At 42.6% G+C, this 26,195-nt stretch overlaps 1 protein-coding gene across 9 annotated transcripts in view; it reads left to right on the top strand.

Moving 5' to 3' along the window:
- Positions 1-26,195, top strand: part of LOC137300492 (uncharacterized) — a 418,621-nt gene that overhangs the window by 280,424 nt on the left and 112,002 nt on the right. The window lies entirely within an intron of this gene.

The following is a 26,195-nucleotide window of genomic DNA, read 5'->3' on the forward strand; positions in this document are numbered from 1 at the left end:
CAAAGCAGGCCAGAAGGCCTGGAGGGTGAGCGATAGCATATTGTGTGAGAGGAGTTTGCAGCAGTAGAGCACAGCAAATCCATGGAAACATTTTCAAATGAGCACGATTTTGAATTCAATTTGTTGGGCAACAGGGAGCCAGCAGAGGTCAAAGAAACAGGGGTGATAGGGGAGTGGGATGTAACGTGGATTAGGATTTGAATGGTAAAAGTTTCGGTTTAGTTGGAGTTTATATTACATAGAACTCAGGAGGCTAGTGAAGAGATTTTTGAAGAAGCTGAGTTTGGAAGTGACAAAGACATTGATGAGAGTTTCAGCTGGAGTGAGTTGATCCAAGGATGGAAGTGGACAATGTTACGGAGATGGAAGTAGGCAGATGTGCTCATGGATTGGATCTGAGCTCAAAGTTCTGCACAGGGTTAAACAGGAAGAGGCTAAAACTGAACTTTCTGTCTTCATTTCATAGAGTTTTTTTGTAAATGAAAAAAAAATCTTCCAGAGTTCAAGTGAAAGCTGTCCTCCCTCACTAAGATTCAAAATGGAGGACAAGAGTCAGGCTGTCTGTGGAAGCCAGTCAAGGTTGATTGATCTGGAAATTTGTCACGGTCAAACAGGTTTGTTCCAGGTGCAAACTGAATTGTACTCTGTCAGAGCAGGTACTCAGAGCTCAGATGACTTGAGTAACGGCTCATTCGCATGTTATTGAATAGTTGCTATGTACTTTGCCTTTATTCAGTGATTGACAGCACTAACTTCAGCGGTCCTTAGGCTGCTTAAGAACTGGGGTTCTCCTGCACTTTTTAGTCCTGGCAAAAGCATCCAAATTCCATGGGTGAACTGGAACTCTCATCATCCAGATACAACATTGCAACTTGAAAGTTTCTGAAAGATCCAAACCTACATGTTTCTTTCAAAGGATTGCTTTCTCTGTAAGCGATGCCATTCTGAAATTGGTATATTAACCCCTTGCGGACTGATTCCAGTTCCAATTTTTTCCCAGTATTTTGCTTGTATGTAATGTTTTATATATGACGATGGGAAAATGATGGACAGCAAAAGTCAAGCTGGTCTATCGAGTCAGTCTCTTTCAGTCGTGTTGCAACTGGGGAACGTGACTGCCACTACTCCCCATTCATCACCAGCCCAATAATCATCACCAGGAAGAGGCCAAAAACCAGCTAAAAATAACCCTAGACCAATTCAGGGAAAAAAAAAAATTCTGTAAAATCTCTCTCCAAAACGTTCTCTCCCTTTCTTTGGTAAAAGTGCTGACTCTTCTTGAGGTACAGTGCCACTGTTTGGGGGCGTAGGTGGATATAATCCATTCCTGCCCTCAACTGATGCCCACTTCCCTTCTTTCCAGAAGGAGTCACTGGAAAGCAATCAGGAGGAGAGAAGGTCAAAATCTTTTTTCTACCATCCCTAACCCAGGAGCATTGAAGCCAATCACAGTGCCTCAGCTGCTGTCCTGGTTGAGATCAGCTTAACTCAGCACATAACGGAGAGCGAACATGTCACAATATATATGTACAGAACTATACGTGGTCTGTATAGCTCTGTACCACGCCACAGGGTGTATTTACCTGGTGTAGCCACTGGGAGAGGGGGAAGTGTCCTCCATCTGTTTAATATTCCGAGAGGTACCCAAACAGGCAGTTTGCTATGGTACATTGAATAATCACAATTCTTGAATTACACTTTTGAGTTCTACCTGCAGTGTACAATAATAGAAACATTTCAAGTCATCACACTTCAAAATGATTCAAACAGGGAATTGCAAAACCAATTTTAGAGGAAGGAGGTAATCACTTTCAGTGAGCTCAGTTCTTGCCTCTGTTTCTTTCAGCCAATTGCCACTCCCAGAATCTTTTCTCGGGGTGCATTCTATTCATCCCTGCCTGGTGTTACCACGGCAACGTGATGGGTTCCTCGTCATCAGTTAAGATTGTCAACTAAGGGTCACGGATTAAAGCTAGGTACTTCTGACTCCTGAAACGACAGAAGAGGATTTGCCACGAGTGACGCAGCCAAATGGGCTGCTGAATTCGAGGATTCTGTCGCCTCAAGGTCGCTGCTTAAAATTGCATGTTTGCAAAGTGCTGCATACAGAATGTGCAGAAAATATGCAGGCATTTTCATTTTCCATTGATACTGCCAGCATTGTAGTGTGCATCTGCAATACTTGTCCTTGTGTCATTGGCCTGAAAAATGTGTGCTTTACACATGAAAGATGTAATGCATTTTAGAATCAGAGATGCCAATTAAAATACGTTAAAAAAATGCATTGCTTATATCATCTAAATGTTTGTGTCATTTGCATTCACAAAATATGTTTATTTAAAATCTTGATAAGTTTATGAAATAAAGTTGTTTGGGCCGGCCCATGAGAGCAGCTCCAATATCCTGTCCCAATCAGGTGCTCATTGTTTTCAAGTAAATGTTCCACACTTAGAATCGTTAGCTTGGGCTGATTGCAATAATTTAAGATTACTATTAAACTGTTTATTGTGTTTGTTTCTTTTTCAAAGGATCAGGAAAAAGTAGCGTGGGGTTCAACTCTCCAGACCTTGAAATTTTAACAGCTGGGAGAGGGGCTCTGTGTGTGTGTGTGTGTGTGTGTGTGGAAGTGGGAGAGAGGCTCTGTGTGTGCAAGTGTCGAAGTGGGAGAGGGGCTCTCTCTATGTGTAGAAGTGGGAGAGGGGCTCTGTGTGTGTAGAAGTGGGAGAGGGGCTCTCTGTATGTGTAGACTGGGAGAGGGGCTCTCTGTATGTGTAGAATGGGAGAGGGGCTCTCTGTATGTGTAGACTGGGAGAGGGGCTCTCTGTATGTGTCGAATGGGAGAGGGGCTCTCTCTATGTTTCGAAGTGTGAGAGGGGCTCTCTGTGTATGTGTAGAAGTGAGAGAGGGGCTCTGTGTGTATGTGTACATATGGGAGAGGGGCTATCTGTGTATGTGTAGAAGTGGGAGAGGGGCTCTGTGTGTATGTGTACAAGTGGGAGAGGGGCTCTGTGTGTATGTGTACAAGTGGGAGAGGGGCTCTGTGTGTATGTGTACAAGTGGGAGAAGGGCTCTGTGTGCATGTGTAGAAGTGGGAGAGGGGCTCTGTGTGTATGTGTACAAGTGGGAGAGGGGCTCTGTGTGTATGTGTACAAGTGGGAGAAGGGCTCTGTGTGCATGTGTAGAAGTGGGAGAGGGGCTCTGTGTGTATGTGTACAAGTGGGAGAAGGGCTCTGTGTGTATGTGTACAAGTGGGAGAGGGGCTCTGTGTGTATGTGTACAAGTGGGAGAGGGGCTCTGTGTGTATGTGTACAAGTGGGAGAGGGGCTCTGTGTGTATGTGTACAAGTGGGAGAGGGGCTCTGTGTGTGTGTGTACAAGTGGGAGAGGGGCTCTGTGTGTATGTGTACAAGTGGGAAAGGGGCTCTGTGTGTATGTGTACAAGTGGGAGAGGGGCTCTGTGTGTGTGTGTACAAGTGGGAGAAGGGCTCTGTGTGCATGTGTAGAAGTGGGAGAGGGGCTCTGTGTGTATGTGTACAAGTGGGAAAGGGGCTCTGTGTGTATGTGTACAAGTGGGAGAGGGGCTCTGTGTGTGTGTGTACAAGTGGGAGAAGGGCTCTGTGTGCATGTGTAGAAGTGGGAGAGGGGCTCTGTGTGTATGTGTTGAAGTGGGAGAGGGGCTCTGTGTGTGTGTGTACAAGTGGGAGAAGGGCTCTGTGTGCATGTGTAGAAGTGGGAGAGGGGCTCTGTGTGTATGTGTTGAAGTGGGAGAGGGGCTCCATGCATCTGTGGAACTTTTGAAAAGCTTTCAAGTTGTTCACTTGAAACTGAGTTGTTGGGCAAAAGGAGTTATGGCAACATTTTTGCAAACTGCAATGGCAATCTCCCAGAGGGATGCTAATGCCTATCGTTCAAATTTACCACAAAGTATAAAACTGCTTAAATTCTGATTCTTTCTCATTGAGACACAACCCTCCACTGCTGGCTCAAAATTAAGCAAGGATCTTATACCAAACCAACCAGTACTAAATCATTAAAACAAAGACTTCCATTCCAATGTAACTGCAGGGTATCAGCCGCAGGCACTCTTCCCTGTCAGTATCACCTGGCCCGACTGCATTTTTGACTCTTCTGAAAACTCAAAACAAAAATGAATTACAATATGAATTATGGATATGAAGTATGACTGTGCATGAAATAAAGATATCGCACAGCTACTGTTATGGTGCCATATTTACACAGCAATTGGGCTGGATGGAACAAGGCATGAGCAACAAGCCATTGTTGCATAGTGTCGAATGCCTGAGTTGTATAAATACATTGGAGGCTGTGGGCAATGCTTTTTAAACAGTGTTGAAAAGATATTTTTTGTTATGAAGCCTTGTTTGCACCTCTCCCCCCCACCCCCGACCCCCCCCTGGATTTTTTTTAAAAATTGATGTTTAGCCACGAATACTTGTCTGTACAGATGCAGTCCAGTACCTGTCACAGGCCTGGAATGTGATCTCATACATGTCATTACAGTTTATGGAGCTAATAATCATATCATGATGCAGCATTTGAAGGTTTTATGTATCGTGATTGCTGTTTTATTGTGTGTGTGAGCCTAACATGCCGCTAACAATTTGTAAGCCTGCAGAAGTATGAATTGGAACTTACGTGTTACAGCTTTGCATTGCCTTGTGTTTCCTATTCAGTTATTTTTTTTACACACCAGACGATCCTCTTTAGCAGTAGTTTTAGTATTAGGACTAACATTGAATAGAAAATCGACCTTTGAACAGGTGAAAGGATTATCCACATCCTTGGCTGTCACTTGGCCTTGCCTGCGCTGTTGAGAATTTTTCCCTTTTTGGGTGTGCCACTATATGGAGTATCCTGTAATTCATCTTTACATAGCTTTGGAGCAATAGTGGAGAGATACAAAAGGGTCCAGAGGGGCAATTTTTTCACTCAAAGGGTGGTGAGTGTCTGGAACGAGCTGCCAGAGGCAGTAGTAGAGGCGGGTACAATTTTGTCTTTTAAAAAGCATTTGGACAGTTACATGGGTAAGATGGGTATAGAGGGATATGGGCCAAGTGCAGGCAATTGGGACTAGCTTAGTGTTATAAACTGGGCGACATGGACATGTTGGGCCGAAGGGCCTGTTTCCATGTTGTAAACTTCTATGATTCTATGATTCTAGTGTTAAGTCAATTCCACAGCCAATTTCCTTTTGACCTCTAATTTTCAACGAGTGGAAAAAACTAAAAAAGTTACGAGTAACTCAGTAAGACATTGGATTTTTACCCTTAATTCCCTGGTTTGAATGTAGCCCAGACCAACCGGATGCAAGTCTCTTGCACCTGTTGTGTGTAGGGGTGCTACACAAAATAAATTTGGGTTTATTCAAGAGGGCACATGTCTACAGCATAGTTCCACCGATAATGCTGTGCCATGGGTCACTTAATTGGCAATCTCACTGAGAGAACAGAGGGACTATCGCACTGCAATACACATCGGCTTGATGCTGATACTGGGGGCACAAAGTGACAGTGTTCCTACTCCCACCACTGACGTCCCTCACCTTGATGGGCACAAGCAAACTCACTCCAAAATCCATAAGTACACGATAGAGAAACAATACAAACTGAACTAGCCGAGATCTGCATCGCTAAGAGTCTAATTTGTTATTGAATGACCTTCGTTGATTTATGAAGCAGGAGTCTGCAGATTTTCAATTGTGCTTAGAGATCAGAAACAAATTCATTAATCTTTATCAACTGGGTGTCTTTTAAAAGAAAAATATATGTGAGAGAATCTCCACACAGTTTTGCTGTGTGCTTTAAATGTCAGGCATGTTTACTGCTGTTTGCAAGTTTGAGACTATCAGCAGGAGGTTAATGCAAGTTAAATAGGACTGTGCTGATGTTGATGGATGTACATGGACTGTGCAGCCCTATCACTTTTCAAGGTCCGCTGTTCCTATTTTTAGACATGTTTTATTTTTTTTCTTCTACTTTTCTCTGGTCAATGGTTTGGAGAGGCGAGATTTACAACACATACCTGTGATGTAACGAGAGAATGAAAGGAAATAGGTTTGTTTTTGCACCCAAGACCTCAAATCACTCGACTCGTGGCTGATGAGATATAACCGAGGGTGCAAGTCTGTGGAAAGTTGATAGCATAAGGACTACAAAAATGTACATCCATCTCCTCCTCTCTCGCACTCTCTCTCTTATGCATAGCTCAAGATGATAGAAAATACAAACAGAAAATGCTGGAAATAAACACCAGGTCAGTCAGTGTCTGAAAGAGAATGATCGATCTCACCTGAAGGGTTAGCTTTTCATTAGAACACATACAACAGCAGTTGCAGTTTCCAATTAAAGAAGCATCAACTGACACATTTGGGGATTATTCACGCATTTTGTGGGCTACCTAACCTCCACCAATCTTAGATCATGAGAACCAAGGTGACTACATTGTAGGTGGTGATATCACAAATGTCAAAATTTTTTACTTCACGTTCCGAATGCAAATATCAACGGCCCAGATTTTGCCGGATCGAGGCATTTGGTGGTGTGCCCCGTTAGTTAGACATGTTCATTTAAAATTTTTTGCACACAAAGTTGCTGGAAGTGCGAGCTTATAAGTGCGAGGACCTTGGTGAACGACAGGGTATCTCCTTAACCAGTGAGATTAAAGGATTGAGAAATAAACAGAGGAAGGACTGAGAATGAAGGTGAATTAGAGCGGGTGAATTCAATGTCAAATCAGATACAGAAAGAGAAATGAAGAAAGGGAAAGAAAGATTGGATTAAGAGAGAGAGAAGAAAGAGACGGAAAGGAAAAGTAAGAAAAAAAATTAAAATGTTAAAATTTGACATTTTTTAAAACCTCCAACAACAGTTCACGATCTGAAGGATTGAGACTCCACACTTCTCATTCTTCACTTTCTGGGCAAGAGATGTTGATTGGCAGCCATTAACAATTATCACATCATTAACTGGATACTTACAATCTTAATTACTAGACTTAACTTTCTGTGGCGAGTTTAATGGGCAATTTATGTGCAAATCCAGCAACTTCATGAAACTCACGGGGAGGTTAAGGGCGCGATGTCGTTTTCAGGAGGCTTATGACGGAGCGGCGCAAATCAGCCAGCAGCTTGCGGTGATTCGCAATTCATGGAGTATCTCTTCCTCGCCACATTTGCTGGTCGATTTGCGCGTTAATAACGATGTGTATTGTTTAGATGCTGTTATTCTTTTCAGCAAAATCTGGGCCATTATGTATTTTTGTGTGCACGATTTAAAAGTCCTGACTATTATTTAAGGTTCCTTTCTTATTTCATGCTGTACCCACATGCATTGTGACCCTACCTTTAATTGTTAACCAACATTACTATTATGGCCTGCCTTACCATGTAACTTCCCGAGCAGTTGCTTGGAGTTAGAGCAGGCCTGCTTACAGCTAGGTGGCAATATTTCACTCACTGAAGGGCTGGAATACAGTATCTATGAGGGAACCATACCTAAAGAAACACTGACAATGTGGTGACACTTTACTCTTGTGTTTGAATCCACAGAGGAGGTCGAATCAGTGATTTCCCATGAAATACGATTATTTCCACAAGTGAGGCTGACTGGATATCTGACATTGGGGAATATGTTTCAGCCAATGTGGAAATGAAAGTCACATCTTTTGAGAGGCATAAAATATTGGGTTTTTCACAGTGTTTATCACTTTTCCAACAATTAATTTGTGTCAGTTTTTTTTAAACGCAGCAACCAAAAGAGGAAATCAGTGTAAACTGTCAGGTGTTATCGCAAAGCTGTCATGATGTGGCAACTGTTGAAATGGGGGAGAATATTATGGAGGGTGGAACCACTGAAAGCACAAGCACTCCTGGGTCAGTTAAACAGGATAAAAAGCAAAGCGCTTCTACATTTCTGCAACCGTTCATTTGAACTTGAAGCTCAGGAGAGAGGCACTGCTCGTCGCTCAGACGGCTTAATATTGGAGCATTGCACTTGAGAAATCACATTTCAAGTGGTATTTATTTGAATTTTGTTTTATTGCTTGTTGGTGAACATTTCCATTCATGCTTGAGTCATCTGTGAGACGGAAAGAAAGCTGGCATGGTATGGATCCCTTTACAGACAATTGTTTTTCTTAATTCATTCTCAGGATATGGGTGTCGCTAGCAAGGCCGGCATTTATTGCCCATCCCTAGTTTCCCTTGAGATGGTGGTGGTGGGCCGCCTTCTTGAACTATTGGAGTCTGTGTGGCGAAGGTGCTCCCGCAGTGCTGTTAGGTAGGAAGTTCCAGGATTTTGACCCAGCAACGATGAAGGAACGGCGATATATGTCCAAGTCGGGATGGTGCGCGACTTGGAGGGGTACTTGGAGATGATGGTGTTCCCATGGACCCGCTACCCTTGTTCTTGTAGGTAGTGGAGTTCATGGGTTTGGGAGGTGCTGCCAAAGGACAACTTCATTAACTAAGGAATTGCGAATGGAGCTGAACATTGTGCAATCATCAGCGAATCACCCCACTTCAAACCTTATGATGGAGGGACGGTCATTGATGAAGCAATACACAACTGGCATTGATCGTGACTACAATTGACTGTGGATTCTGACTTATCTAGGGAATTAGCAGTGATCCAAGGAAATGACTTGGATGCAGTTGGGGAAAACAGAGACAGGATAGCTATAGCTGGAATGAATTTGTTACTGGCTGCTCATTTATCTGAGATGTTTCCTAACAAACAGTTCTTAATGCGTAGGCATCAGTCACCACTAAAGATGCCGTCTGATACTAATCCTGGGAAAGGGAAAGAAAGCCCTCCAATGGAGGGGGATGTGGGCTGCAACAAATTATATTGTTGCCATCTCCCCTTCCTCACAAGCAGCGTCAAATGGCATCTTGAGCAGTGACTGAGTAATAAGCGTGTTTCAGGAATCACTAATAGACCAATTACAGAAGGGATAAGATAAAACAACAGCCAGAAGTTCTATACTCCCTGCATCGTTCTTCCATGTTGTAAAATCCCAGCTTCAGAGGAAAATTCTCAGTAGCACCAACTGGTAGTTCCCATCTTGTATCCAACTTCCATGTCTGAGAGCACAGACTGTCAATTTACAGAGATGTGCTGCGGACTTGTGCCCATTGGGAACTAGACTGCGATTGCCAGAACTCATTTCATTAGTGACAATCAACAGCCATCACTGATAGGAGCCTCGATTTTTTACACTTAGTCTGCACCTCACTGCGAGCGTTAGAAATAACATTGGCCCAGAAACAGCTTTAGAAAGGAAAGGAGAGCTCAACAGTGCTCTCCATTGTTAGTGGCGAAATAGAGGAGCAAATTCCGGCGTTCACACAAGCACAGAAATCCGGAACTTGCTCCTCCTGGCTCGCCAGTGATATGACAGCTTTGAATTAAAGGGATATCACTGGCTGCAATCAGTGAAATCATTGAACCAGCGCCAACTTGCTCATCTGCCCAGCCAGAAAGTAACTAATATCGCCACCAAAACAAATTTGCTTAAAAATACCAGGTCTAACCTAAATTTCAATAGCACGGTAAGTCTTAATGACTGCCAAACAATTAAAAATTAACTTCTAATAATGTGGAGGCTCATTACTCCTTATTTTAATAGTTTTTGGTCACTAAAAATAAATTTTTAAATTTTTTTTTTCACTTTTTACTTCTGTCTCTTTTATTTAATTCAATTATTTCTTACCCTCTCTTTTTCATTATGGATAACCATTTTTACAAATGATTTTAATGTTGCACCTTTCACTTCCTGGATTTCACGTACCAGCCTGCAGAAACTTTTCACAGCGTGTCAAAAATGGTGCAACCTGATTGGTCGAGGGGAGAGAGTGATCCACTCACTTCTCCATTGGGTCCTAGCTTCCCTGGCGCTATCGCTGGGCTCTTCTCCGCTTCCTTTGAGAGGAAGTGCACCTAGTAAAGACTGCAGTAAGTTAGTGGGTTAGTATAAATCTATGGAGCGGCCAGCACTGTTGGTTCGCCGCTCTGAGCAATTTCTGGGCCGCCGTTTCAGGCAAGTCAACTGCGTCATTAAATTAATGGACAGCCATTTAAAAATTAACTGTGACATGAGATGAGGGGAAACTTCTTCACTCAGAGGGTGGTAGGTCTGTGTAATTTGCTTCCCCAGGAAGCTGTGGAAGCTACATCATTGAATAAATTTAAAACAGAAATAGATAGTTTCCTAGAAGTAAAGGGAATTAGGGGTTACGGGGAGCGGGCAGGAAATTGGACATGAATTTAGATTTGAGGTTCGGATCAGATCAGCCATGACCTATTGAATGGCGGAGCAGGCTCGAAGGGCTGATTGGCCTACTCCTGCTCCTATTTCTTATGTTCTTTTGTTCTTATGACATTTGAAGAGATTTGATGGGGTTAGATGGAGAAGGGAGGGAGGAAGCGCTTGTGGAGCATAAACATTGGCATGGACCTGTTGGGCCGAATGGCCTGTTTCTGTGCTGTACATTCTATATAATTCTATATAAGAATCATTCACACAAGAATAAAAAAGACTGGGCTGCCATTTGAAAGTTTTTTTCTGAATAAAAACACGATAATGTCATCTTATCGAATTCAAAGTCATATCTATACACCGATGATGTCGTGTACATTAATGGTTAAGTGAAAAAGACACAAAAAACAGTGAGCAATTCTCATAGCAACTCTTGTTTAAAGGAAGATATAGCGAGTTAATCATAAGTACTATTATTTTATGCTTCTAACTGCGAGGTCGGAATCCTTGTGAATGTTGAGAGTATCATTTTCACAGAAGATGTTGGGCAGCCTAAATGTATGTTTTGTATCCAATGCCTTATGCCATTGCCTCTGAGGACTATTGTGCAGGCAGAAGTGCTTCAGTAGCACAGAGGCATAGACCACAATCTCTCAAAGTGGTTTCTCTTCTTGTCTCTGTGGATTCTACTTTTTTTCTGAGCCAACAGGGAGACATTGAACATGAGCCTAATGCCACTGGAACAAATATCACTGCAAGTGCCCTCTCCCCCAGGAGGAGGACACCACGAAAACAAAGCAAGTCACCCAGTCAATTGAAAACGCGAGCAAATGCTAAATAGTAATTCCATTCTCATCATTGATGAGACTGACCATGTCATGCAGGGCCCACCAGTCATGGAAAGCTTTGAACTCCAACATCACCATAATAAGCTGTTTCGCCTTGTCCAGAACAGTAGAACCAGAGGACACAGCCTGCACTTGAAAGGGGGTAAATTCAAAATTAATCAGCAGAAACATTGGGGGCAATTTTAACCCAAACTGATGGGATTGAGTGCAACACTGGTTTTACACCCTGCCGGATTTTACTGTCCGTTGAAGTCAATGGAGAGTAATATTGGGTGGAGTATGAAACCAGCGTTCCACCCAACCCCTTGGGTTTCCCACTCAATGAGTTAGGTTAAAATGACCCCTATTATTTCAGTGAGTGAATAGTAAATCTATGGAACAGGCTCCCTAGGGAGATAGTGTTGATTCATTCAAATGCAAATTAGATAGTTTCCTAAAGAAAGCAATATTTTGGGATACAATATATTAGTAATTTGAGACATGACATGTGTTAAGTGTGGCATGCTTGGAGGAACAGGTAACTTTGGACCTATAATTCCCAAAGCTGTCCACGACTGGGTTTGTTGTAGACTAATTGATAGAGATTGATTGCCATGATTAGTCAACAACCTCTATTATCATTGTATCATGTGACTGTCAGGATGATGGAAGGCAAACAAGATGGACCTCGACCTTTTTTATATAGCAATTCCTACGTTCCTATCACCTGGCCATAAACTAGAGTTGACTCCGAGTCAATGACGCTGCAATTAGCTAACAATTTTTGTTCTGCGCACGGAAGTGATGACCTCTCAACCCATCCCTACAAGCCATAATTTGTTTATACCCTCTCCCAACATCAGGGAAGGTCTGTTTGCCAGAATTTTGAAGTTGTGGTCACGACCTTTGAAGAACTGCATTGACCATTGTTTCAGGCTTGCTGCCTGGGGCTCTCTCTCCCACCCTGAGATCGAAACGGGACAGATTCCACAGCCCCACAACCCAAAACTTTACAGAACTGCTTCAAGATCGGTGGTGTGAATGAGGAGTTAAGCAGCGTGCAACATCCATACATCACAAAGAGGCCATTTTACGACAAATACCCTTCAAAGAAAGATGCAGAAAAGCATTAGGATTGACTTCTCGATCCCTTTTTCTTCCCGTGTCTATTGATTTTTTTTTTGAAGTCACACTATTCGGGGAAAACAGATGAGAATGGTTGTAACAGAGGGAAGGAGGTAAATTAACATTGGTAGAAATAATTTGAATAAAGATGGTAAAATTAATCACAATTTTTTTTTGTAACTTACTTAAAAAGGATATCGGTGACGCAGCTCTCTCTTGAAATTCGAGGCATTTGACCTCTTTCCTGTTGTAGTTTGTTTTAAATGTGTTGTGCATTCCTCAACTGAGTTGCTTTGTGCGCACTTGAAAAAGAAATGCTTAATTATTTATTTGCTTCACCTCAATCACAGCTGTCCCCCCCGTGCTCCAGATGTAAATGTTACAGGAAATGGATCTGTCGCAATAAATAAATAAAATGTCACTAATTCCAATTGTTGCTCGTGGTCGGGGTGACAATTCACATGAAATATTGATTCTTCACTGACAAACCTACAATCCTGCCTCTGTGTCCATTCCCCTCATGTATGAAGCTCAGGATGCTGGAGCAGGAGCAGAGACTAACGAGATTTTCCTCAGTTTCTGCTTGAACTGCGGCCGGTTCAGATCCTTGATCAGGCTCCTTTGAACAACATATATTTCGAGAACCCACCCAGTATCTTAGTGAGTAAATGCACTACTATGTGTGGTACAGAAGGTCTAAGTTTTGACTCCTGATGTATGGTAAACTAGCTGATGTGAGCGAGGGGCAGCAGCAGGTGTATGACCATTAGCATCAGTGTTCAGGGGCTAGGAAGGAGGAAAAAAAAAATCAGTCAGGTTCTGCTCCTGATGACTATTTGGTGACCTACGCTGGGAAATGCACATGTAGGTGTTGGCGATGATAGCATTAGATTCAACTATGATAGGAGTTGCTGGACAAAAAAAAAGACCAAGGTCCATCTAGTTCGCCTTCAATCGGTCCTGACAGTCGCATGATAAAACAATAATGGAGTTCTTGACCTATTCTTCTGGACTAGGTGAAACAGCTTGTAATGGACCACATTATCTGGTCTCTTTAAAATCCTAAAAACAGCGATCATATCACATCTCAATCTTCTCTTTTCCGGTGAGAACATGCGCAATTTACGTAATCGCACTTCAAAGGCCAATCCATCAATCTGCTCAATCAGTCTGGTTGCTCTCTTCTGTATCAACAGCTGCAATATCTATTTGTACTGCGGTGACCAGAACTGTACACAGTATTCTAAGTGCGGTCGCACCAATGATTTATAAAATAGCAGGATTACCTCATTATTTCGGTTCGATATGGTTGATGGTTAAATGACTTCCTAACACTTGTTGTCCAGACTATAAGATGATCAATAAACATTTGGGCAGGATGCTGGAGGACTGCCGATGCCTGTGGATACTTCCCCATGCAAAGGTTAACGCATTCAGGAGAGGCGGAGAGCAAGCGAGTCAAAACTGGCAGAAAAGTTGCAAACAGCAACACCAACCAGGAAGGCCGTAGCTCAAAAAAAAATATTGCTGGTCTTAAAATGGTGCTTTATCACTTGGAAATATCTTAAAACACTTCACTTAATGAACAACATGGTCATTCCCCGCCCAATAGCTTTAGTGGGCTAATGCACCAGTGTGCGGGTCAAAAAAAAGGATTTGCATTTATATAGCGCCTTTCATGACCTCAGGACATCCCAAAGCACTTTACAGCCAACAAATTGCTTTCGAAGAGTAGTCACTGATGTAAGGTCGGAAACATGGCAGCCAAATTTGAGCACAGTAAGGTCCCACAAACAGTAATGTGATAATGACCAGTTTATCCAGAGAGGGATAAATATTGGCCAGGACACCAGGGAGAACATCACTTCTCTTCTTCGAGATAGTGCCATGGGATCTTTTACAGCCACCTGAGAGGGCAGATAGGGTTTCATCCAAAAGATGGCAACTGTGACAGTGCAGCACTCCCTCAGTACTGCACTGGAGTTACAGCCTAGATTTTATGCTCAAGTCTCTGGAGTGGGACTTGAACCCACAACCTTCTCACTCAGAGACAAGAATGCTACCAACTGAGCCACAGCTGACACCGTGTACCACTTACAGTAGCGTTGAGTGTTGATGGGGCTCTGTTTGTACTTTGTCCATGGCCGCCTGATGAAGGACCTGAACTGACTCTCTAGTCTAGTTCCAGTAAACACTGTGGGAAATCTTGTTGTGACCACCGTTGTGTTGACAAGTGTGACATCCATCCTGCACCGGCAATGCCCCAGAAGCAGCAGTGTGATGAAGGACGAGCAAATCTGTATTTTTTTGGTTGTATTACTTGAATGAGGAATATTTTGGCCTGGTGGGGAGGGGGAGGAACTTTTCTTGTGACTAGCACATTTATAAACATGTTCTTTATATGCATACTTAATATTAGTGCGCCTCTGACTTCCTTTGCCCCATCAGCAATGGCTTCAGCTGTCTAGGCCCTAAGCTCTGGAATTCCTTTCCTAAATCTTTCCACCTCTCTACCTCTCTCTCCTTCTTTAAAACGCTCCTTAAAATCTACCTTTTTGACCAAGCTTTTCATCACCTGTCCCAATATCTTCATATGTGGCTTGGTGTCAATTTTTGTCTGATTACGCTCCTGTGAAGCGCCTTGGGATGTTTTACTACATTTAAGGCACTATATAAATGCAAGTTGTTGATGTTGTGGTTTAAATAGTAAACTGTAGAAACCCCCCTCCTTGTGTTCTTTAACCAGCAGACTCTTTACTGTGATGGTTTGAGCCCTGACTGCCAAGCCAGGACTGGTGTGCAGTATTGGACTAAAAAGACAGTGTAGCAGGATTAACCACATCAGCTTTATGATTTGACCCATTGTGATAGACACAGAATTTGAAACAACTCTGGAATCTGATGCAGAACATAACCTGGCTATACTAAAGTGCGCACTTTGTAAATGATTGTACTACTGTTCATAAATATCAACAGGATTTACTATTGAACCTCACCGTTTCTCCTGACACATCAGCAAGAAGATATTTCCTTTTACGTTTATCACCAGCTTTCACCGTGTTCTTTGGGTGGAGAGGGAGTTATAATTCAACTCTTTTCCCACTGAAACACAAATACTAATCCCAACAAATTTTACCGTCTTGTCTTGTGCAGAGATTTCAATTCGAATGTAACAGCTGCTTGAAAAATGCATGGGAATGCAGTGAAAATCTTGTTGGATGCAATTGGTCAAAGTGGGCAAGTAATTCTTTCTAAGTAAGCTGGGAATAACAGGGGCGTTAGATGGTTACTGTCAAAATGAGGCCATTTGGCCCATTTGATCTCATCCTTCGAGAACACCACCCTCACCATCTTCCTATTTTAGCATTTAGCTGGTTGGTAAATGCATCTGGTCTCCTAACCTCAACCACTCCTCCTGGCCATCTGTTCCAATTCTTGATCACCTTCTGTGTAAAGCAACACTTCCAGGTGTCTATCCTAAAATTACCCTTCACACCTTTCAACCTGTCCTCTGGAAAATGAGCATCTGCCTAGATCGATTGTCCCTCTTAGTGTCTTTAATTTAAACAAAAACTTACAAATGTAATTTTTGAATGACAAAGAAAAGGTCACTGGATGCTGTCATTTAATTTTATCGTGGTGACATTGATTATGGAGAAGCGAGTTGGAGCTTTCTTGAACTATATTTAAATTGTGCTGACAAGTTGGCTTCCCCTTTAACCTCTTTCATCTTCCATAACTAAAGTTTTGCAATGCCCATTGGAATGATTAGTTTGTCAGGATTTGTGCCAAATTCTTCACATGATAAGGGGTCGGCCATTTAGGATTGAGATGAGGAAAAATTTCTTCACTTAGAGGGACGTGAATCATTGGAATTCTCTACCCCAGAGGACTGTGGATGCTCAGTTGTTAAGTATATTCAAGACTGAGAGCGATAGATTTTTGGACATTAAGGGAATCAAAGGATATGGGGATAGGGCGGGAAGTGGAGTTGAGCTAGAAAATCAGCTATGGTCTTATTCAATGGCTAGAGGGGCCATATGGCCTACTTCTGCTCCTATTTCTTACATTCTTATGTTCTTAAACAACGTACAGAACATCTAAAAGAGTAAAGAAACGCATTTTCCATTGAAAGGACAATTGTAAGTTTTCCAGAGGTAGTTGGGTGCTGAGCATTAGCTTGGAACAGGGAAGGTTGTTCTCTGTACCAACAACGCTATCCAAAAACGGCTGAGGTGGACTTGATACGAATAGGCAAAATAGACCTCAGGAAAAGACCAGCTGGTCCATGGAGTCTGTCCCATTTAGGCTTGTTGCAACAAGTCAACACGACCCTTAACGAGCTATCCTGCAGATTGGGCAATTTGTTGACGTGCAAGAGTTTATGGCCCAGATTCCATGAAGACAGTTTCCCTTTAAATTTCCGTCTGTTGCCTCAGTTATTCTCAATGTGGATGTTTGCAGAGAGATTTGGTTCCACCGTGAATTTATACTCAAGCTCGAGTAAGTCCACCTTGTTTAAGAGTTATGTTTTTGGGCAGGAGGAGGAAAAGACTTTTATAATCAGTGCACACTTTTGAATGATGAATTCCTCTGGCAATTTTGCAGCAGTTAATTATGAAATGAAACTAGCGGCAAACTCTCTGCAGATGTTCCTATATCCTCTTATGCACAATTAATAAAATTTGGTGGATGACAGATGGAATTCTGTAATGATTTCTGAAAGAAACAAGAAGGCAAAAGTTATTTATGCTAAGTGCAATTAAGATAGAGGAGTGTCAGTTCTTCTTTGATTGGAGGGATCGGCTGCTGTAATGTTGTTTAGTCCAAAACACAACTAATGGAGCAGCTGTGTTGTTGTATTTTTATATATATGTTTAAACATATGGAACTCCAGGTCAGTGATTACCAGACACTCTTTCAGTATAATGTGGATCTTTTGCAGATTTTACGTTTTGCCCTTTTAGTTACTTGTATGTGTCTTGATAAACAATTTGTTTTTGCCGACTCTGAGGGCCAACATAAGCGCTTTTAGATCGGACCGATGTATAGGAGTTAAAATACACAAACTGTGATGATCAAGTAGGTTCGTTCATGAGCTGTGTCTTGTTTTAATGAGAGCAACATCGCAATCTGCTGGTTATTTCACACTCAATTGAAGAACACTCGCAAAAAATGGCTTACCTTGAAGTATAAACGTTTTGTTCAGCAAATTAACGAATGCTAATGCTGGAGAATAGAACGCTCATTATTAATTTTGTTGCATACAGTGTGTTTCAAATCCAGTGTATTCTCAAATCCAGCGTATTCTCAAATCCAGTACTTTCTCAAATCCAGTGTATTTTCAAATCCAGCGCATTCTCAAATCGAGTGCATTCTTAAATCTACTTGGAGTGTAGGCCCCACATTGGATTGAGGTCCTTCTGCTCTGCCCCAGCAATCTGCCTTTGTCCCAGTCTACCAGTACTTCCGACTCAGAGGCACTTTCTTGTTTAACTTCCTGGGGTATCAGAAATGAGCAGCACTCCCCATTCCGTCACTGGTCATCTCTCTCACTGAGCCAAAGCAGGAGATATTAGAAGGAGTGACCAAAACCTGGTCAGAGAGGTGGGTTTGATGGAGTGTCTTAAAGGAGGAGAGGGAGGTGGAGAGACGGAGAGGTTTATGGAGGAAATACCAGAATGTAGGGCCGAGACAGTGAGACAAAGGGAGGGGGGGATGCACAGAAGGCCAGAGTCAGAGGAGCAGAAAGTTCTGGAAGAGCTGTAGGGCTGGCGGAGGTTGCAAAGATAGTTAGGAGGGACCCCATGAAGAGATTTAAACATAACGATGAGAATTTTAAATTAGATGCGTTGGGGGACTGGGAGCCAATGTAGGTCAGTGAGGACAGGGTGAATGGGATTTGGTGGAAGATAGGATATGCGCAGCAGAGTTTTGGATGAGCTGAAGTTTACGGAGGGCGGTGGATGGGAGCCTGGCCAGGAGAGCATGACAAGTCAGAGTATTTTCTAAAATCACAATGATGAGTACACCAGTGCAGTTATAATGGTGTATAATGTTTCTCAAGTCAATTTGTGAATGGCTAAATGTTTTTGCCTCCACTTATGCAAAACAGTACCTACTTTCTCCTCATAGAATGGCTGCTCACCAATGACTTCTCTCGATATATCTCACAGTCCAGGGCGATTCTGGGAATCACAGAACAAAACACACCGGCCTGATTTTCCATGGTGTGACCTGTTCATAGTCTGTGGTACATAATGGAAATAACATTCACCACAACAGATCTACAGTAATGTTCTTTTAGCATTACAGTCCTATACTGCCACTGAGATATGCTGCTATCTTTGCTTTTAATGTAACCATAAAAATCGTACTGAAGTCGAATTATAAATTCAAGCGATCAAATGTTTTGGTAAGATTATTACAAATTACGAGTCACAGAGTTGCAGAAGCAGTCCTGACATTATTGCCTCAGTCAGGCCAACAAATGTCATTCAGAGCAATGCTTATGAAAACTGTTTCAGCAAGTTGACAAGAAAAAGACTGCCTGTAGCATGCATCATTGGATAATAAAAGGAAAATTGCCATATACTTGTGAGAATAAATTTAAAAATATGCAGTTTGAAAATATGTTTCTGCATTCAAATGATTTAAGAGAAGTGTGAACAGTACCTGACGTCATGTATTGAAGCTTAAATGGGTCAGGTAAGATTATCTTGGAATATTTTAATTTGGACAGTTTGGACTCCAGTGCCATTGACTTGACGTTTAAATAAAATGGTAGCTACACACAGACGCAGAAGCAGAAAGGCCCTGTGAACAATGTGCATTGTCATTCTCTGAATCAAATGGAAAGCTTTTAACCTTGTGATGAATAATTGTGCATGTGTGGGAATGGTGTCCCTCTCCATCTTGGCCAAAGTTTATAGCTTTGCGTTCACAGCTTCAAAGGCCAGCGATTAGATAAATTTATCTGATCTCTGATGATCGGCAAGGGCAAACAGATAGTTTTGTCGTAAGTTGTTTACTAGGGGTAGCAACAGATAATTATCTCTAATTTCCTGGCAGTCTGTTAATTGTGCGCATTACTCTCTGCCGGTTGGGTAAAGAGTCCGTGACCCAGCAGCCATGTTTTCTGCCAACCTTTTTGAAGTTGAAACTCAGATTTATCAACTGTGGTCTTGCCAGAACTAATGCTTATTGCTATGAGTTCATTACAATATTTGCTGTTATCCTAACAGATACAGAAACAACATCCAAATCGCTACCATTTAGTAGTAAACCATGGCTAAATACAGAACAGTTTTTATAATTTGAATATCAAGCTTCATTCCAATTTATTACACACGTTTCTGAAAATAACAGTCTCAGAAATATCTCCAATTGCCTTTCTCCCCCAGTTTTAGCATGTTTAATACTCTAAGACACGTTCAGATGGTCGGGGTTAAGAGAATGCGTTGAGTTGAGCGTTAACACCCAAAATGGTGTCTATCACTGTAAATCAGCGTTGCACACTGATTGAAGCCATTTTCTCCCTACTTCACATGATTCCAGTGTTCGTTATCTGTGCCTGCGCTAATTCCTATACCAAGGTGAAGTCTGGCGCATGTCACGCTGGAAACGTGCACGCGCATCCAAGACGTCATCTCGAATGTCAGAGAGGCCGTGTAGCGCCAAAACAACGGGCTCTACATGGCCCAATTTGGTGCCCATGGTGTCAAACAGTTAAGAGAAAAGGGTTATGCAGATTTTTGTTGCATTAGAATTACAAGTTTTAACATTTTTGTAAGAACATACTGTGGAAAAATAACTCTCACGTCCAAATCGGTATTCAGAAATATGCAAATTAACATATTTAAAGGGAAGAATCCTGTGGCACTGAAGTTAAAATATGTGTCCCTGAAGCAGTTGTGAACACAGTGAGAGATGTGGTTATAGTAAATTTTTAAACTTTACTGTTTATTCATGAATATTCCACTTAAAAACTTAATGGGTTAAGAAAGTGGTAGATCCTGTGAACATTGAGCATAAATCAAGCCTACCCATTACCATTGATTTACGACCATTTCTTTCAATTTTTTTATAATATTGAGCAGGTGTCTGATATACTTTCACCATCTCCATCAAAGTGCTATTTAGATCAGTGATTTTCAGCATCTTCGAAACGAGCTTTTAAAAATCAATCAGAAACACAGCTGTCATTATGCAGTGCTAAAGAACAGACTCTGGCAGCCAACTGGAAAGCCTGCCCCTTAGTAACAATGATAATGTGCTACCCATGTGAGCTTCATCGCCAGGGAATATTGAAAAGAAGATGACGTTTTAAATTAAATGAAGTGTGTCCATTGAAAGATATGGAGCATCACAGACCAAAGGGGGGTCATTTTAATCCCGCCCAGGGCGGGTGGGGGTTAAAACTAAAAAAACAGGAAACTCGACCCCGACCTGCCTCCAACCCGCCCATTTCCGGTTTTAACGGAGGCGGATCGGGGGTCCTGTGAAAAATCCACTCTCAGGAGGCGGGTCGGTCACTAAAATATTGGAAGGAGGCTGTGTGCCTCCATTTTAACTCAAGTTTTATATTTAAGACCTGCAGGCCGGGATTCCCAGCAGATGAAAGGAGGTGAGAAGGGCCGGATCCAATAAGGTAAGTGCATTTATTACACTGCTTGTGGGCCAAGAGGAGCAGGATGCTTCCCCTCGGCCCAACAAGCTTACTTTATAAACATCCCGCGATCGGACCCCCCTCCCCCGATCCAAGCACTGAAGATCCACAATACTCCCCCAGCCCCCCGATCCAAACACTGAAGATCCACAATACTCCCCCAGCCCCCGATCCAAACACTGAAGATCCCAATCGCTCCCCAGCCCCCCGATCCAAACACTGAAGATCCACAATACTCCCCAAGCCCCCCGATCCAAACACTGAAGATCACCAATACTCCCACAGCCCCCCCGATCCAAACACTGAAGATCACCAATACTCCCCCAGCCCCCCGATCCAAACACTGAAGATCACCAATACTCCCCCAGCCCCCCGATCCAAACACTGAAGATCCACAATACTCCCCCAGCCTCCGATCCAAACACTGAAGATCCACAATACTCCCCCAGCCCCCGATCCAAACACTGAAGATCCCAATCGCTCCCCCAGCCCCCGATCCAAACACTGAAGATCCCAATCGCTCCCCAGCCCCCCGATCCAAACACTGAAGATCCACAATACTCCCCCAGCCCCCCCGATCCAAACACTGAAGATCCACAATACTCCCCCAGCCCCCGATCCAAACACTGAAGATCCCAATCGCTCCCCAGCCCCCCGATCCAAACACTGAAGATCCACAATACTCCCCAAGCCCCCCGATCCAAACACTGAAGATCACCAATACTCCCCAAGCCCCCCGATCCAAACACTGAAGATCACCAATACTCCCCCAGCCCCCCGATCCAAACACTGAAGATCACCAATACTCCCCCAGCCCCCCGATCCAAACACTGAAGATCCACAATAATCCTCCAGCCCCCGATCCAAACACTGAAGATCCACAATAATCCTCCAGCCCCCGATCCAAACACTGAAGATCCACAATACTCCCCAAGCCCCCCGATCCAAACACTGAAGATCCACAATACTCCCCAAGCCCCCCGATCCAAACACTGAAGATCCACAATACTCCCCAAGCCCCCCGATCCAAACACTGAAGATCCCAATCGCTCCCCAGCCCCCCGATCCAAACACTGAAGATCCGCAATAATCCTCCAGCTCCCCGATCCAAACACTGAAGATCCCAATCGCTCCCCAGCCCCCCGATCCAAACACTGAAGATCCACAATACTCCCCCAGCCCCCCGACCCAAACACTGAAGATCCCAATCGCTCCCTGGTTGCTTTCCCACTCGACAGCCTGTCAATCTGTCCGGCTGTCAGGCGAGAAACCTATTGAAAAATTTTAAAACCAGTCCTACCGTCAAAATCAGCAGGACTTGTGGGAAGCCCTTACTTCTGGGTTTTCCATCTGCAAATCCTCCCCCCTGGCCCCCCCAGCTTTATTGCTGCCTCGGAGTTAACATCCAGCCTAAGGCGCCTGGTGATTAAAAGCTGCAACAAAATATGTTTGTACATTGTATTTGATCACACAGGACATTATTTAACTGCTGGCTCAAGTTTATCCAGTAAATAGTGACAAGGAAGGCCGCAGGTTTGATCTCCAGTCTCTGCTGAATTACTTAATCTTAACTTGGTGGTGGTCGAGTCACACCAACTGGTCTCAGTATCCCTAGGTTAGGGAGGGGAAACTAAATTGGCCTGAGTTTCCCACTGTTGATACTTATCTTGCTGGAAGTCCATGAATATGTTGACTGAGGGTAAGATCAGGCTTAGCTGTGATGCTCCCCACGATGGAATTGCATACTCACATTCAAATCTCCTGAAGGCTCATAATGAATGATAGCCACTTGGGCAAGTGTTTGGAGAGTGTTTGATGTCTTTGAAACTGTGCAACAGCCCTTCAGGAAAGAGCAGGGAGTTGAGGGGGGGTGGGGGGAGAAAATAAGTGAAGAAAAACATGGGAGCTTGTGTTGTTTTTCATTGACCACATTGTGGGTATTTAAATAAAATAGAATTTATCAGAAAAGAAACAGAAACAGCTTTAGCAAATGTAAGGTTGAAAAGGACCAAGGTTAGTAAATATTGGTTCATTTTAAACCAGTTCGTTTATTTGATAAGAAGCAGGCAGTTTTTAACAACTTTTCTTTTGGAGAGAGAACACGTGGAGCAATGGGTATTGATGAGCATTTGTGATCGATTGGATTTTCAGGGGCTCGAACTGTGGGTATTTGCAAAAACCAACCCCCAATAATAACAGGGCCAACCTCAGGCGAGCAAGGAATATAGACTTATTTTTTCACTGAACTCGCAAGGAATTGTTGGCAAACTCCAGACCAGGAGGGTTTAAAGGTGCCCACTCACAACAAGATTGTCAAGGAATCACACAAGTCGTATGGCGGCTACATATGGCAGCTACAAGCCCACCAACTGCTGTGATGAGCACATTCACAGTGTTGTTTTTGCTAAAAGCACAAACAGATCTGAACTCCAAAATGGACTTTCAGTTGGGTTCGGTGTTCATCGTACGGAGAAGCAAAATTAACTTGAGTAGAATGGTGCAAGATTCTGTTTCAAAACAAAGGGACTGTTCTGCAAATGAAACACATATCCTTTGTATCCATCATGATTGCAGTTTCTAATGTAAAATAATAAGTCACAGGAATAGAGGAAAGCTTAGAACAAGGAAAGGCCATTTGGCCACATGTCTTCGAATCCAGTCCATATAGGGCCATCTTAATTATGAGGTCCCCTCCACCCCTTCCACTTAAGAACTCTATCTTTTCTTCCTAACCTCCTCCACATGTGAATTCAACAGATTTGTTCATATCCTCAACTAGCATGGCAGCTAGGAAGGGAATTTGAGTGCTCAGCACTTTGGTGAGGAGTGGATCAAGGAAGCAGGTGGTGTGTCTCATGGACATGGAGCTTGAAGAGGACAGAAGGGGAGATAGTTGAGATATTTAGAAAGAGATGTGGGTTCAGGGCTGAGGCAGGAGAAGATTTGCTTGTTGGTAAAGAGGGTTCGGGAAAAGCAGCAGAGGCAGCTGAAAGGATGATCGCAATTTTAATGACAAAGAAGTCCATGAGCTCCTTGTACTTGTTTTTAGAGGTGAGGGTGGAGGTGGTAGGAGAGAATAGTTTAAGGAGACGATTGGTAATGGAGAAAAGAAGCTGGGGGTTAACTTTGCTCTCCAGGATGATCCTACAACAGTGGATAGTTTTGCAAGAGGAGAGTGAGACCTGATCGTGCTTAATGTGGTCCAGCCAGATACCTTCACAAGAGTGGCCAGGATCAAGGAGAATTTAAATAATTATTTATTAAATTCAAGAAGAACTGCCAATCATATACTGGTTATCCATAATGTTTGTATTTGAATTGAATCATGTGTGTGTGTGCATCCTGACAAAATGTAACAAAATGAGTTGGAACATTCTCTTGGGAGTGAAGCTGGTTTTTAATTACTTATGCACTTTGACAGAATTGGAGATGCCAATATTTTGCTTAACCTCTGACAAAAATGTTTCAATTTCTCGCAAGCACTTGCAAGTAAGTGTAATAAAACGTTGAAGTGTAAAGTTCCTATTTGCCTCTTAATAAAAATCCAATGTTTGGTCATAATCCTGTTTCTAAATTGTAAAGTACATATGACAACTGCAGCTTACCATAGTTTAGCACTGAAAGACACCTCAAACATTCGAGACAAAACAAGTGTTAACGACCCTATCACCAGTTATTAAGCATGTTAAAAATCTGTTCCATTCACCCTTTCTTATGCTGACACTTTCCTTTTAAAATTTTTTTTCTACGGTCTTCTACTATTTTCATATTCAACTCTGGTTTTTTTAAATCTTTATTTGTTTGCTAACTCTATTTATTTAAATCAGGCCTACTCCAGATCGTAAACCTGACTGCTAAATGGATGTGATGATAAAATCCACTGTCGAACCTTCAGAGCAGATATTAGGGAGATAAACTTGAATCCTGTACATGACTGTGATTAAATAAAATGTAATGCATAATAGAATTGTATAAATACTGATGGAACAATGCATATTGTCATTTCAACTTTGATTGTAGCACCAACCAGAATATTTCCGATCAATTAAAGCAGCCATCTTTACCAGAACTTTTCCTGATGGCTTTGATAGATTGGATACATTCTAAGGAAATTAGAAAAGGAACCAATGAACAACACCACATTATATCAACCAAACCACAAGAATTTACAGAAAGTCCAAGCTCTCTTTCCTTGAAGGTTGATGTCCAATGGGAGCATCATGGAATTGGACAGTTGAAGTGTTGCCCAAAACCAACCTAGATGGAAACAATTCACAGCCTCCTGTAGCTGACAGATGGTGAATGATTAATGAATGGCGAGGAGTGAAATAGAGACAGATTTGTAGTCATAGGGGCTTCTACATGTCTGTCGTTCATCTGATAACCAGTCAGTTTACATTTTGTTTAATTGATCCTCAGGATGTGTGCATCAATGGCAAAGCCGGCATTTGTTGCCCATCCTTCGTTGCCCTGAGAAGGTGGTGGTGGACCTTCTCCATGAACTGCTGGCAGTGGTTTGATACAATTGAGTTGCTAGATAGGCTACTTCAAAGGCAGTTAAGAGTCAACCACATTGGTGTAGCACTGAAGTCACATATAGACCAGGCTGGGTAAGGATGGCTGGTTTCCTCCCCTAAAGGACATTAGTGAACCAGGTGAGTTTTTGTGACAATCCAGCAGCTTCACGGTCACTTTTACTGATACCAGCTATTTACTTCCAGACTTTTTTAAAACTGAATTTAAAATTCTCAAACTGACGTGGTGGGATTTGAACTTGCGTTCTTCTGGATTATTAGTTCAGGTCTCTGGATTGCTGGTCCAGTAACATAACCACTACAGTACCATAGCTGGATCTTCTATGATACATAGAAGGTTAAATTCATTCAATTTACCACCACAGAATATGCCTGGTAATATGATTGGATTAATGCAGCTACTGGGAATGATAAAAATGGTAAAGAATGTATGTGTGATGGCATGGATGCAAGGAAATAATAAATATGTGCCACGAGATGCCCAGGACGTATCAAATATTAGAGTAACTCCTCTGATATCTCCATGAACAATTACCCTGCATGGCATGGCGCTGAGCCATAAACAACACCAACAGGATCTTCAAGTTTGACCTCTAATCTGTTTTGAGTCAGCCAATCTTAGCTGGGTCAAGAATGAGGGTATTATAGTTGGCCTCGGTGTCTCTGGACTGGGAAAGGGAAAGTCAAGCAAGCTGTCGACTCCTCTTCTGTGAGCCCTACTGGAATTGCATGTCGGTGGAGATGGGGTCCACAGAGGTCTGGG

Source organism: Heptranchias perlo, chromosome 31 (genome assembly GCF_035084215.1).
Source record: "Heptranchias perlo isolate sHepPer1 chromosome 31, sHepPer1.hap1, whole genome shotgun sequence".
In the NCBI taxonomy this organism is placed as follows: Eukaryota; Metazoa; Chordata; class Chondrichthyes; order Hexanchiformes; family Hexanchidae; genus Heptranchias; species Heptranchias perlo.